Source organism: Phyllostomus hastatus, unplaced genomic scaffold, assembly GCF_019186645.2.
Source record: "Phyllostomus hastatus isolate PE091 unplaced genomic scaffold, TTU_PhHast_1.1 phas_scaffold_21, whole genome shotgun sequence".
Lineage (NCBI taxonomy): Eukaryota > Metazoa > Chordata > Mammalia > Chiroptera > Phyllostomidae > Phyllostomus > Phyllostomus hastatus.
Genome location: NW_025334017.1, coordinates 6498395 through 6513747, shown reverse-complemented (window position 1 = coordinate 6513747; position 15353 = coordinate 6498395). Strand labels below are relative to the sequence as shown.

At 41.4% G+C, this 15353-nt stretch overlaps 1 protein-coding gene and 1 pseudogene across 4 annotated transcripts in view; one reads left to right on the top strand and one right to left on the bottom strand.

Moving 5' to 3' along the window:
* Positions 1 to 15353, bottom strand: part of CHD7 (chromodomain helicase DNA binding protein 7) — a 197671-nt gene that overhangs the window by 174925 nt on the left and 7393 nt on the right. The window lies entirely within an intron of this gene.
* Positions 8816 to 15222, top strand: LOC123833240 (annotated as a pseudogene).

Below are 15353 nucleotides of genomic sequence, written 5' to 3'. Positions count from 1 at the left end.
ATCAAAGCTGGCATTATTTTTATGTTTCTGAACTACTTGGTCACCTAATATGAAGAAGCATCTTATCGTGATAGGCTAAACACAATGACCTCCTAATTCTGTGGTCCTGACTCTTTTGGGTTTAATGTTATCTTCATCTAGTTCCAGTTGAGACATACATGGGACCTCCGTTTTTGTCCAGTCAATATTCAGTCTCAGCATAGCATCAAATGAAAAGTCCCATAACCTGCCAGAGAGCACATGTCTACTATGGCACAGCCTCTGGCTGTTAACATAAGACACAAGCTTCTAGAAATATCCTCGACACAACTCTGAAGGTGCAAAGTTGCCACTATGGTTGGAAAGAGACTAAAGAAACCAATCAACAAGTATAAATTTAGTATTTAGTTTTACTCCTAATGAGCTTTTGAAATGTGGCTCTTTGGAATATTTTCATAGACACAATCTCTAGCTATGAAACACAAGAAAGAAAGAAAAACACTTCACCTAACTCATATTGTGGCTGAAAGCAGAATGTGAGATGATCCTAGAAGTCAATGGAGCATGGGGTTGGAGAGAAAATGAAAGCTAATCCACTATAAGCTCCTTAAAGCCCTGCCTTATTTCTTATTCTTGTTTTCTATAACCACCCCCACCCTCATCCCATCCAACAGCAGAGAGAAGGCTCTCAGGGAGCAAACAGAGGAGTTGGGGCATAGTCCATAGCAATGCGGAAGACAAGAATGCAGGGCTGGCTACACAACAGGCTATACTAGTCTTTTTAAAAGGCAAGGAGAGGGGCCTGGCCACTGTGGCTCAGTTGGTTGGAGCATCATCCCTTAAACCAAGAGGTCACAGGTTCAATTCCCAATCAGGGCACATCAGTAGACTGCAGGCTCAGTCCCCAGTCAGGGCACACATGATAGGCAACCAATTGGTGTTTCTCTCCTTCACTCCCCCCTTCCTTTCCCCTCTCTCTAATACCTACTATCAATGGGCATGTCCTCAGATAAGGATAAGTAAAGGGTAGGGGGAATGTAATAAAACAGGACCTATCACATAGTCTTGACTCACCCTAGGTGACTAGAAACAGTTAAAATATCAGCATTTGCCAATTTTGAAATCATCTCAGCTCTTCCTGATGGTCCAATAAATTTTTTGGTGAAATTAAAATATTTGGTTATATCACCTAAGACACAGGAATCTATATCATAAAACAGAGACTTTGTCATAACCTAAATCCACACTGCCGTGTTACAACCACTCCTTATTTAACCACATGACACAAGGGGAAATCCAGAAACCCCTGACCAAGATATTACTAGCAAAGTGTTCTACAGGTAGTTGCCATAATCACACTTTCAATCTTTTCTTTTCAAGATGTTACTAATTGCTCACAAGTTGCAGCTACAATGCCAAGAAAGGCATTATCTACCATCTTTATTTGAAACCTCCAGTCATACTAACAGACACCAAGGCTCTCAAATCTTGACACCTCTCACTTTCATGTTCTCTTTACTAAGAAACAAAGTAAGCCATAACAATATGAATAGGTGCTCATTTTAATGAGTGACTGGTATGTGCCACACATTGAAGGCACTATTAACCTCATTTTGTAAGTAAGGAAACACAGGCACAAAGGTTAATTAACTTGCCCACAGTCCCAAAAGTAGCTTAGTCTTAGAACTAAGCTTTAAACCCAAGCTGACTCCAGAGCTCTCGTCTTTAAACTATAAACCGCACTATCTTTCCAATCTGTAATTATATACTTAAAGAATCTTTAAATTGCTGTCATTTTATCTGAAATTTTTCTTTTTGGGGGGCTGGTGAAGGAGGAATCTCTGACATTGTTATAATAGGTCCACATTTAGGTCTGGAGAAGTCTACCTACCTTGTTTTCTTTCCATACTGGCCTCACACTATCTCATGCAAATTCCTCTCAAATTATCCTAGATACAAAACGTTAATGAGGATCTTCTCTTGCTTTGTATCACTGAGTAATTAGATTTTAAGGATCTTATAAACAAGAACAGATTTTGCTGCTTTTGCACATGTACCATGTGGGCACTAGCCTAGTGGTAAGCTCAGAATCTAAAATCAAATACTTGATTTTTTGTTAAGTCAGGCTTTTAGTGGTTAGCAGTACATTTCTTGTTTTACTGTGAATTTTATAGATTCTGGCATCACTCTTGTGGAACAGTCTTGGTGACACTGCTTTATGGTACCTAATGTGTTGACAGCAGTCTGGCAGGTTAACACTATAAAAAGTGGCCCACTGTCTGCTTACATTAGGTCCAGTGGCCAAGCAGAGTCATGTTGAAATACCTGATTCATGAGTCCATCCATGCTGCACTCACGACACACACAGCAAGGTGTGTAAGAGGTGGCACTAGGTGTGAATAAAGTGACATATGGCCATGAAACCTTTTTGCTAGAGACTGGAGGCTTAAATTCCAATTTCAGATGCATTCAGGTGATTCACCTTTTGTTCAGGAAACAGAAAAATACAAATGACTGCAAACTGAAGTTGTTGGGGTTTTTTTCCTCATTACTATATTTCATTGATTCTAAGACATACTTTGGTCACATTTCAATATATCGGAGATAGTATCTATCTTATAATTGGTAGCATCTTAGATTTGGCAAACTACAATAAAATGTGGTTGCATATATTCTGGATTGTATGGTTTTCAAGTTTTATATTACCATTAACCCATTTATCCATAATTAATCTAGAGGACAACGTTAACAACTTGTCTTTGTATTCCCTTTTCTTATCTTCCTCCGCTTGCCACAGAAGATATAATAAAGAATGTTTGGGGTAAATGAAAGGTAATGCAACTTCAAGGAAACAAAGCTTTGAAATTACTTTATAATGAGTGCAAAGCTGTTAACCCTCCTGTGAAGAAAATATAGCCTGAAAGTTTCTCCAGGCTGTATGCAGCCCAAATGTGTTTCTTCTATGAGAAAGACACAATTCCAAGGTGAAGGAGTTCCAGATGCTAAAGTCTTCCTACCAGCTTATATCTACTGACTCCAAGACACAATAAGCCTTTTAACTCAAGCTTGAAAATCTCAAGGGGTTTCTCCTCCACCTCCCAAATATCAAAATCATGCTCACACATTTAAACAATTAGGTGAGATGTACAGAAGCTAGCACTAAATATGCCTGAAACTTGAGTGCTAAGTGTGCAGTTAAAGTTAACTAGTTAATATAGATTTCACCTATAGAAAATTTTAAAAACATGATTGTTTTCTTTCACTTCAGAAAAAAAGGGGAGTCTTTTAAATTCAACTTACTGCAGAAAAAAAATTCTTTGGAATAGGAAAAAAAAAGGCAAATGCTGCAAAGGGATCTAGAAAACAAGAAAAAGCCCTAAGAAGCGAAAGTAGTGACTATTTTTCAGAAATATAACCAGTTAAAATTATTTTTGTCAAAAATTTTCCTGCCTATACCACAAAATACTAAAAAATTGTCAGAGTCCTTCCTTCCATATAAGGTACCAGATGGCTTCTTGGGTTGGCTGCTGCTGTTTTTCCTGATTATAAAAGTACCTTTCATTTTAAAATTTTAATATTAAAAAGTTAAAAGCCACCTGCAATCCAAATAAATAATATCTATTGAGTTCTAAGCTGTGTGAAGCATTTTAGATGCTCTCTTACATTAATCCAAATAAGCCTGGGAAGTCAGTACTGTTACCATCCCCCAGTTACGGCTGAAGAAACTGAGTCGTAGATAAGTTTAAAAACTTGCTGATCGTCATACACAGAGCTAAAAAGTCACTTGTCCAAAGTTACACATCCAGTAAGCGGTTGGCCAGGGGTTATCAGATGTTTAATTCTGGAATCAAAGCTTTTAACTAAGTGAAACTGCCATTCCTTGAAACTACTCATTTCTAAAACTGATGTACTCATCCTAGTTTCTTCCTGTGCTTATGATTTCATTTGTATAAAAGTGGGACCATAGTTAATACATCATTTTGTACTCCTTGTTTTCCAAACATAATCTGTGAAAAACATGTTCTTTCTTATTCACAACAGTTGAGGGATTCAGGTTTTCTCTTAGGAGAGATGACTGCTACAGCCAGAATGGCCATTTCAAGAGGTCCTGATATACATGTTCCCTGTTTTTTTCCCAAAATGTTTGTACTTACTGAACTTGAATGGTGGGGAGCACACAGTTCTCATTATATTCTAGCAGCAACAAGGATTTTTTTTTTAATTTTCACTAATTTGATGAGGAAAAAGTATCTCATTTTAATTTCCATTTTTCTTATTACTCCATAATTTGGAAATTTTCATGTTTATTGGCAATTATCACTTTCTATACCTTGCTAACTTGTAACCTTTACTGCTTCTCTATTGGACTGCAGCTGTTTTTCTACTGTATTCACTCATAGAATATGTTGATGTGTCTTGATAGATCCATACCCACACATTACAGTAGCTAAAGTACAAAAACATGGCAAGTTCTTCCTAATATTGAACTCACTCACACTTTCACAAGAAAGTTGAAGAGGATAAATGGACCTACTTCACCCTGTGGTGCCTGTATTTGTTGCATTGTTATATGCAACAAATCTAGAAAGTTGAAGACGACAAATGGACCGACTTCACCCTGTGGTGCCTGTATTTGTTGAATTTGTGTAGCCTTCTCACATGCTCCTGGTCGAACCACCGTGGTATCTGCACTCTGAAAAAGTAGACTATAACACTACAGAATTCTATCATATTATTCTGACTGTTTCCATGTTATAAGGATATTTGCAAAAATAAAGTCAAACTACATGTAAAAATAATTCCAAAATCTTTTTTAATTTTTTAAATGTACCCACCCTTTTTGTAATTTTTATTTATTGATTTTAGAGAGAAAGGGAGAGACAGAGGGAGAGCTGGAAATAAAGAGAAACATCAGTTTGTTGTTCCAGCTATTTATGCATTCATTGGTTGGTTCTTGGATGTGCCCTGACTGAGGATTAAATCTCCAATCTTGGTGTATCAGATGATGTTCCAACCAACTGAGCTACCCAGCCAAGGCCTGGCTTTTATTTTTTAAAAAAAGATTTAACATTTTGCCATTTCTCGAATTGCAAGTTGCCCAACTTCATCATGAAGTAGTTTCATTTTGGAACCTAAGTGATTTTTTTTTTACCTTTTTACATATCTTACTCTCCTCAAATGTGTTCTATTTTGAATCTAATCTAACTTCAAATCATCAAACCTAAGTTCTCTTCAAAGCCATTCTCAGCTCCCTGCTGGGGCCCCTTGGAAGGATAGGCTACTCGGTCCCCTCCCTGAGTCTCACCTCTCTTCTTCAGTTCTCCATTCTGTACTCACAGCTTCTCTGCCTGCTGGCTGTGCTATTTCAACAGCCCCTGACATTTTGCCTCTAATCCTTCTTCAACTGCAATCCATCACATGTTGCCAAACTAACCTTTCAACTCCATTTCCATCACGTAATGTAAGTTGGGATCTCTCTCTGTCTAAACTTCCAATTTCGCCATAGCCTACCCTCACCCTGTAGAGCCCTAGTGCCTGCCTGGCTGTCCCAGAAGCTGAGGAGGAGGGGCGTGTGTGGGTCCCTCAGCTCCAGCTCCCGCTCTCCCTAGGAAAACACTTGGGGCGAAGGTCCCTGCCCTGACCCCTGCAGGTTGCTCTGGGCTGGCTGGCTGTTTCCTGCTGGGACCCATGGCTCACAATATCTCCGTGATATTGTTCATGTTATTTCTCAGTTCCTCCAACCTATCAAAAGAGAGTGCTAATTTCTTTCTCCACTGCCAAGCCCTGTACTGGCCACGCTCAGTTGCTACCACACTGACAGCATCACATCTTCAGCACTTAATTACACACTGTGCTGTCCTCTCCCAATCCTCACATGCGTGTTGACATTTTTAGTACATCCCACAGAACCTTAGCAGTTAAAACTTCACATAAGCACCCCTTCACAAACATCAAAGTCACACCTAAACATCAGCAAGAATATTCTAAAGATCTGCACATTCATAATTCTTACCCATCTTTGAAAGCAGTTCATAAAATAACTTTTATTATGAGTTTCACACACAAAAATTGCCATTTAGTCTTCAGAGATGTAAATCTGAAAATACTGTTAAATTTTTTCCTTGTCATTACTAGCTATGTCTTTGCATTCATTAACGTCCTTCCTAGAACTGACATGGGTATGGCCTTGTACCAAAGCTCTAACGCAGGAGTGCCAAACTCATTTCACCAGGGGCCACATCAGCCTTATGGTTGCCTTCAAAGGGCTGAGTGTAATTTTAGGACTGTGTAAATGTAACTATTCCTTAAAGAGGGACAAGGAGCTCTGCATTCAGCCCTTTGAAGGCAACCGTGAGGCTGATGTGGCCCCAGGGGAAAGAAAGTTTGACACCCCTGCATCTAACATGAATTTGGGTAGGTCCAGTTTCCCCAAACCCCAATCCTGAAAACCTGCTCTTGAATCTAAGCTTGTAAGGCAGGTGTCTGCCCCAACCGCAGTGTCACCAAATGGTTGCTCAGTGCTAACACGACCCACTCCAGTACAGGTCCCTTGGAAATTCTCACTTCAGCAAGAAATCCCCTCCCGAAAGGATTTCAGTTGCTAGTTTAAGTTTTTTCTCCAGCACAATGTTATAATGTGAACATTATTGCATGTTGACCTATAAAAGCATTGTATTGACTCACACTGCACCTAGAGGACCTAATCAAAACAATGTTACCATGGGAAAATGTGCCAATTAGATGCCAGGACATGGTGAAGGGGTCTTCCATGTTCTGGAACAGTGGGGAGACAACCAAGCAGGGGGTGGTACCTGTCACTGAGGAGGCACAGAGGAGACAGCCCTCTGGTGCACGGCAACCTCACACCATCGAGACACTGCCTCAGTACTGAATTTATCCTGCCCAGCTGCACTCAGAGGCCTCTCCCATGGAGGAGGACTGGAGGTAGGCCTGTCTCTGCAGACAGCCATGCTCCGGTGGAGGGCTGAGGGGCAGGAGCTCGGGCAAACTCACAGTCATAGCAGTGAGGCACCAACTGCAGGAAGGGAGGGAGGGGGGGTTCCCCCACCCACTGGTCACTGCCCTGCTCTCCTCCACTGCAAACAACAACAGCAGGGGCCTAGCAAGCCTGGAACTGGGCTCTAACAGCCAAGTGGGTGACAGGGAGGGTGCAATGTAGCAGAAGGAACAAGGATGCCAGGACACAAGGACACCGGGCCCACGGAGGAAGGAACCTGCAGAGCAGGAACTGCCAGGATGCGGGAACAGGGCAAAAGACATCATACAGGCTGGAGATGTGGAGCTGAGGTTCAGGGGAAGGGCTGCTCTGCCTTTTCAGGCTTTTGTTCTGCTTTGCAGGAAGGAGGTGATGTTAGGAAGACTTTGGATTTTAGACAAGCTGAGAATATAAAGGACAGAAGTTTGGGGGAGATACTGGAAATAAAAACACAGATTTAGCATATTAATCACACAATAATAGGAGCTGAAGCTGTGGGCCTAAGCTAGCCCCTAACAAAGCTAAGACCAACACCCTAAATACAGGCTGTACTGAGGGAGTAGAAGAAGAGGAATGGGGAACTGAGAGAGCATGGGAGGGAAGGCCCTAACAGTGCCTCGGTGCCAAGGTCTGGGAGCTGAGTTTCAAAGAGGGTAGGGAGGTTAGTGAGAAAGAAATGAGGAAAAAAAGGGAGAAAGACAGCTGAGAAAAGAGTTCCACGTAAGTATTTCCTTTACCTTTCCACCTAACACCCTGTCTCTTACGTAGGATTATGCTACCAAGTCCTCAAGAAGTGCAGTGACCCACTCGCTGAAGTACCTTTAAGACAACTCATTTTAAATGTACTGCATGCCCTTGAAAATAACACTGGCTTGAAATGGGTTGCCCTAAAATTGTTACTGCTGCACATTAAATCAATTTTCTTTTTGTACCACATAAACTAGAACTATACACAAAACAAGGTTTTGTGTATTCTGTGGCAGTAATGGAAAAAATTTAACAAATGCATACAAAACATGCTACAGTCCATCTCTTTTAACACCACCTTTAAAGCAGACTATGCTTTCACACTCCTGACCATTGTCCATTTTTACCTTTTACATTAATTGGTAAGCCAAATTGCAGCTACATTTCATTCACTTCTTTGTAACAGAAGAACATTACTCGCAAAATTCCAAACAATTTTCTAAGATTATATGAGTATCCATTTTTCTAAATTGTTTTTGTGTAACCTGACATATTGGTCTAAACATGTGGCCTTTAAAAAAAATTTAAGATTTTATTTATTTTTAGAGAGAAGGGAAGGGAGGGAGGGAAACATCAGTGTGTGGTCGCCTCTCACGCATCCCCGACTGGGAACCTGGCCTGCAACTCAGGCATGTGCCCTGACTGGGAATCGAACCAGCAACCCTTTGGTTTGCAGGCCCGTGCTCAATCCACTGAGCTACAACAGCCAGTTGCCTTTTAAACTTTAAAGGACATCAAAAGCGCCTAGATACAAAATTCAGATTCTAGATAGCCCACAGAGATTTTAAGTCAGTGAAATTAGTATGGGGTTGAGGAATCTGTATTTTTAACAAGTATCCTACATGATTGTGTTGATTCTAAAGCCTGATAAATATAAGGTTTTACTTTATTACTAAGTACTAATTACTTTATTACTAATTACTTTATTAATATTTTATTAGTCATTCTCATATTACCAGGTGAACTTTTTAAATAATTATATAAGATCCTCAAAATAATCTATCAGACCCATTTTACAGGTTCCTTGAAGAAAACAGATGAAGAGCTACTTCAGTCCAGCTCAGAATTCTCCTCTTCCTTGTGCACCAATGGATGCATGACATCTGCAAAACCACCTTCTACCTTCTAAGTCCTAGTGAGGTGAAAGGGCGAGGGGCCAGGAACCTTGTTGAAAAGCTGCAGGATCAAGGCCTTTTGCAAGATCTTTGTCCTCAGCTTTCTGTCCCCAGAGTAATGGACACGCATTTTCTATGCAAGTGTCTCCAAACAGTAAAAAAAAAAAGGGGAAGCTGGGGTTCCTTTCAGAAAACCAAATATTGGAAGAGTAAAAGCTACACAAGGAAATCTCATAATATGATTTAATACTGTAATGCTCTGAATCAAAAAGCCTCGTGTAGGTGACACACATCCGAGCACAGAGCAGATTCAGTAGCTAGCCCAAACCGTCTTTTTAGAGGAACTAAGGTAGCAAAGACTCATTTTCAGGTTTGCCAAGTGATGATGATGATGATGATGATGATGATGATGGCAATGATACACAAAGGATAATGCCAACGATGCGGGCATTTCCCTGAGTTCTGAAAAGCCTGCACAGAGAGAATGACAGTCGGGCCTCGACATCAGCCGTTCTGTGAGCCGAAGCCTGGGTTCCTGCACAGGTGCTCGCACAGAAACTGCCTTTGTTCACCACACCAAGACAGTGAAACAGGACGACATGCATCTTCCATCTAGAGCATGGTGGCACTGCCTGCCAGCCAGCACTCAGGGACAGCAGTACCACCACCTGAGGGCTCAACTGTGCAGGGCACTCACCTGTGTCTTTGTACCATGTCCTTACTCAACGGCACAGAAGACCGAGTTCTCCTTATCCTGCTGAACCCCAGCAACTAAATGGAAATGGCTCTCAGCAGTAACACTAGCCACAAAATTCCTTATAAACTTGAAGTTTCTTTCAGACACCAGAACAGGTTTTTATTTTTGTTGTTAATAAGAAGGAAAAAAGAAAACTTAAAATGCTAACTCTGGTTATAAACTTGGCTCTGAAACTTGACAAATCAAGACAAAAATTAAAATTTTAAGTGCACAAAAAATAGTAAAATTTCACTTATAACTAGAAGCTCACTGTACTCAAATTAGCTGACAGCTTGTTCAATTGTGAAGGAAAAAAAAACTACAAAACCTTTACAAAATCTAGAAATGTATCACCATAGAATATTCCTATGAGGCAAAGTAGTATTGAGATTTTGGACTTTATCTTTTTATAAAGAAGATAGATGTCAGCCCTGGCTGGTGTAGCTCAGTGGATTGAGCGCGGGCTGGGAACCAAAGTGTCCCAGGTTCGATTCCCAGCCAGGTTACATGCCTGGGTTGCAGGCCATAACCCCCACCAACTGCACATTGATGTCTCTCTCTCTCTCTCTCTCTCTCTCTCTCTCTCTCTCTCTCTCTCTCTCTCTCTCTCTCCCCCTCCCTCCCTCCCTCCCTTCCCTCTCTAAAAATAAATAAATAAAATCTTAAAAAAAAAAAAAAGAAGATAGATGTCTACAGATTTATACACTAAGTTTTACACCTATTTAAATGCTGCAGTATGGCTGGAAAGGCGGACTGTTGTCTTGTGTGTTAGCAGAACTGTTTGCAAGTGCTTCGTGGAGGCCGCATATATAACCAAGTTAATGCAGCTATGAAGAACAAGAGTGTAGCATCCTGGGTCTTTTCAAGTCCTGTGCAGTGAGAAAAAGATGTTAAGTAAATTAATGCATCTTATATAAACACTGGAAAGAAAGTTTGAGGAAAACCAATTCTGTAGCAAGCTGAATACTTTGATGTTGGCTACATCTTAGATGGACTGATAGACGAAAATAGGGCTGGGACACTAGTAACCCTGGGAATGAGCAAGTGTCTTAGGTTGATGGAGGAAAGGAAGTGTCTGACTATAATCCACTGAGACACCTTGGAGCCTCACAATTTCTCTCTAGGAGTCAGCCCTCATAAGCACAGGTGTGTAAGTTCTTGACAAATATCTTTCCCACCCTCCTAAGGCCTAAGTCATCTTGGTGAGACCATCCCAAGCAATTTCTGCACATAGGTTTAAGCTACAGTCTATCCTGATTTGAGTCCCAACTCTACCATTAATAGCTGTGATCTTGGGCAAATTTATTACACAATCTTTAAAACTCTGCTTCCTCACCTATAAAATGGCAGTTACTGTCCCTACCTCAGCATTTTGATTAATCCTACTTTGGTATTTAGTGGAAACAGTTATGTAAAAAATAGTTTCAGCAAAATGCAAATTCATATAAATTTTTTGTGAAAAAAGTTTTGATTTTACATTTTTTATTTTAATTTTGATTTTTGATACTGATACATTTTGATTTTGATACTTTTTTTCAAGTTTGCAAAGATGGAAGTATAGTACAGGAACTCCCATATATCGATATTTATTGGCTTATACTTTGCCCCCATTTTTTTCCCTTAGAGTCATGGGTAAGTGAAAATAAAACAGTATAAAATAAAAAGCTGTCTACACTCCATCCCTTCAATTTTCATGCCAGTCTGGATAGCAGTGGAATTCCAAGGAGGCCACCCCACAGTCTTACCCTTCCAGGAGGGGTTTCCTCACTTTCTAGTTGCAACTCATATCCAAGACCCTGACCCCAAAGCTACTCATTTTAGATCCCCACTTTTCTCTTTCTTAAACAATAAATAAAATTCCAAGGGAAAGGACTGAAGCAAATGTTCTTTGAGAACACCCTGTACCACTCTGGTCTGCATTGGAAATGGCAAATATTCCAGAACTGACTGGATATGCCCCACCACTCTAGGTCTAGGATAGCATCTCTGATTTTTTGAGAAATGCAGGTTTGGGGAAAAGAAGGAACGGCTGGTTCACTAGCAAAACAGTTGTAATCTGGTTAGATGAGCATCTTCACAGCTAGAAGAGAACTGCCCCCACAAATCTGTCCTGGTTAGTACCTGCGATATCTGAATCACCTCTGCAGAACTGAGAGGGTTAGGTAAGTACCACCTAGTCACACACCTGAACAGACACATACAGACATTCAGTAATGCCTACTCCTGAAAAGAGTGAAAACCATGTAGCCAACCACCACTGCAGGCCACTCTTTCTTTTCTAGTCACGATATAAGATCGGGGGATTTTTTAACTTAAAAACAAAATCAAAACACATGGTTTGATAAGTGCAATGACTAAGAGTGAGCTACTAACTACTAAGCAAATATGCCTGATGCTATACTAAGTACTTTAGACAGAATTCCTCCTTTAATCTTCCACCATCACTCTGGGTAGTTGATAATATTATTTCCATTTTTATGACTCACTAGCTAATCTGTCTGATGTCACAGCTCAAGTTCTCAGCCACCACGGGGTGGCGGGGGGAGGGGGGAACAGCCACAAGAACAATTGTTCTCATCTCCATGGGAGAAGAAGGAAATTAAAGGTGATGGGCATGGAACTTGGTCATCTTAGGTGCCAAACATCCCCAAGACACACAGCTCCACAAGTGCAGTGGGCACAAGCAGAGGAAGCGTAGACAGAAGTAGCCTGGGCTGACAGGCTACAGCAACATGGAATGACAGCGGATCACAGGGTGTTGCCTATTAAAACAGCAATGACTCAAGCCTCCAAGCTGGTCTAGACAGCAAGGTGGCACAATGGTTGCACATACAGGTTCTGAAGAATGACCAATCTGGGTTTAAGTTCCTTCTCCACTGCTTGCTCGAGTTGTAGGACCCTGGGCAATTTGACTTCTCAGTCCAAGTGTCCTCACTGGTAAAACAGGGTTAATAATGCTACCTATTTCCTAGAGTTGTTCTGATGAGTAACTGAAACAATCCATGAAAACACTTAGTATAATGCCTAGCTCACTGGAAATGCTCAGTAACTGTTACTTGTTGCATTATTACTGTTATTTTTAATGTTGTGGTGGTGTTTCTGCACAATTTTAGTTGACTGCCCCAAAACACACCTAATAGAGAAAATAAACACTGTTTGATCAAGATTTTTAAATTGTCAAGATGAGTCTGCATGATTTTAATGATAAAATCAATACACCTACAATAAGCCAAAGCAAAATTTCGAGCACAAACAAGGTCAGATGGACAAGAACATAAAATACTGCAATGGAGATTTATTTTTTTAAGTTTACCTTGAGAGCCCTGGCCGGGTAGCTCAGTTGGTTAGAGTGTCCTCACCAACTAAGGCATATTTTCTATCACACACCTGCGTTTCAAATGGATTTTATTACTCACTTACTCACTCACTGCAACAGCAAGCACTGCCTTGGAAACTAAAGGCACGCACTCTACAAGGGAGTTCTCCCCATCTGCCTGCTAAGTTATCATGTTAAAGATAGTTTTTAGGTGTGTGTGTTAAAATAATATATATATTTGATAATTATGTTTTTACTCCTCATCCAAAGACATGCTTATTGATTTTACATATAGAGGGATGGGGGAGGGAGAGAGAGAAACATCGATCAGCTGCCTCTTGCACGTGCCCCAACTGGTGATCGAACCCGGTTATGTGCCCTGATCAGAAATCGAACCTGCAATTTTTGGTGTATAGGGTGAGGCTCAACCAACTGAGCCACCTAGCCAGGGCTTTGTAATTATGTTTTAAATATTGACAGAACAGATTTTAAAATGTTATGTTCCTTTCAGAAGGATAAAAAGAGAACAGATTCTTTAATCAGTTAAAGTAGTTCCAACTTGCCATAGAACTAGGAGAAAAATGAATTACTGAGGTACTATCAATACGTGCCCTTCATCAGACATAATGCAAAGAAAATATGGTGTGGAAACCTCTGACTCTTAAGTGGAGGATACCAGGGAGAGTAAGTGACTTGTCAAAACTAACACACGTGTCCAATTCCCTGCCGCTCCCTACACAAAGGCTCAGTGACAGTGGCGCTCTGCCCACCCCCCATGTTGATGAGCACGCGGTGAAAAACCAATCTGCTGCCTTCAGGCCCCACTGAAGGGTGGGGGTGGGAGAGAAGGAGCCCCAAATAAACATCCTCTTTATTCTTCCACTAAAACCCACATCACAGGAACCTGCATACAGCTTTCCACTTCGTATTTACACCTTTGAGAAGGCAATGATTTCTTTAACCATAACAATACACTGTTGATGGGACCAAACAAGAGAATATATTTTTAAGATTTTTGAAAAATTTAAAACTAGTAAGTTGAAGAAACTGTATTAGAAATTGCCACAGAATAGCTGGCACAAGTCCATCTGTGGCCAAACTGCATACACAGCTTTTCTTCTATTTCACCATAAAGGAATATTACTAGCCCTACATTTATTCAAATAGCCCTCAAAACCACTACAGTGAAAGTAAAACTTGCTTCTTTCCCATCTTGCAAGGTGGTGGGTGAAAAAACTGAGAAGCTGGATCCTAAGGAGAAGAAACCTGAAGCCAAGGTTAAGAAGGGTAACCTCAAGGCCAAGTGGCCTAAGAAGGGGAAGCCCCAATGCAGCCGAAACCCTGTCCTAGTCAGAGGAATTGGCAGATATTCCTGGACAGCTATGTATTCCCAAAAGGCCATGTACGAGAGGAAGTGCTCAGCAGCTAAACCCAGGATTACAAAGAATAAGGAGAGCTCTGGCCAGTGAGGCCCAGCTGGTTGGAGTGTCATCCCATAAACTGAAAGGCCGTGGGTTCCATCCCCAGTCAGGGCACGTGCCTGGGCTGCGGGCTTTGGTCCCAGGTCAGTGCCTGTAGCAGAGGCAACCGACCCAAGTTTCTCTCTCACATCGAAGTTTCTCTCCCTGTCTCTCTCCCTCCCTTCCCCTCTCTCTAAGATCAAGAACCTTGTCCTCTGGTGAAAACAAAAAATAAAACAAAATAGTTCCCCTTAAAAAAAGAAGAAAGTTCTTGCTACTGTCACAAAACCAGCTGGTGGCGACAAGAATGGTGATGCCCAAGTGATTAAACTTTCCAAAATGACTAGATACTATCCTACTGAAGATGTGCCTTGGAAGCTGTAAGCCACGGCAGGAAACCCTTCCACTGGCATGTGAGAAAACTGCAGGCCAGCATCCTTCCCAGGACCACATTGACCATGCTCCCTGGGTACCACAGAGGCCACAGGGTGGCTTTCCTGAAGCAGCTGAGCAGGGCCCTGCTTCTAGTGAGTGGACCTCTGTCCCTTAATCGAGTTCCTCTGCATAGAACACACCAGAAATTTGTCAGCGCCACCTCCACCCAAATTGATACTGGTGGTGTGAAAATCCCCAAACATCTCATGGATGCGTACTTCAAGAAGCAGTAGCTACACAAGCCCAGACACCAGGAAGATGAGATCTTTGACACAGAGAAAGAGAAAGACGAGGTTACAGACCACCACAAGGTTGATCAGAAAGACACGGACCCACAAACGCTGCCAAAAACCAAAGCTGTCCCTCAGCTGCAGGGCTACCTCTGCACTGTGTTTGCGCTCACAAATGGCCTTTATCCGCACAAAATGAAGTTCTAAATTTCTTATGAAGAACCTAATTAAATATCTGATCTGTTAAAAAAAGGTAGGGAGGGATGGAGGGAGGGAGGGAGGGAAGGAAGAGGGAGGGAGGAAAGAAAGAGGGAGGGAGGGAATCTTGCCAGTGAAGC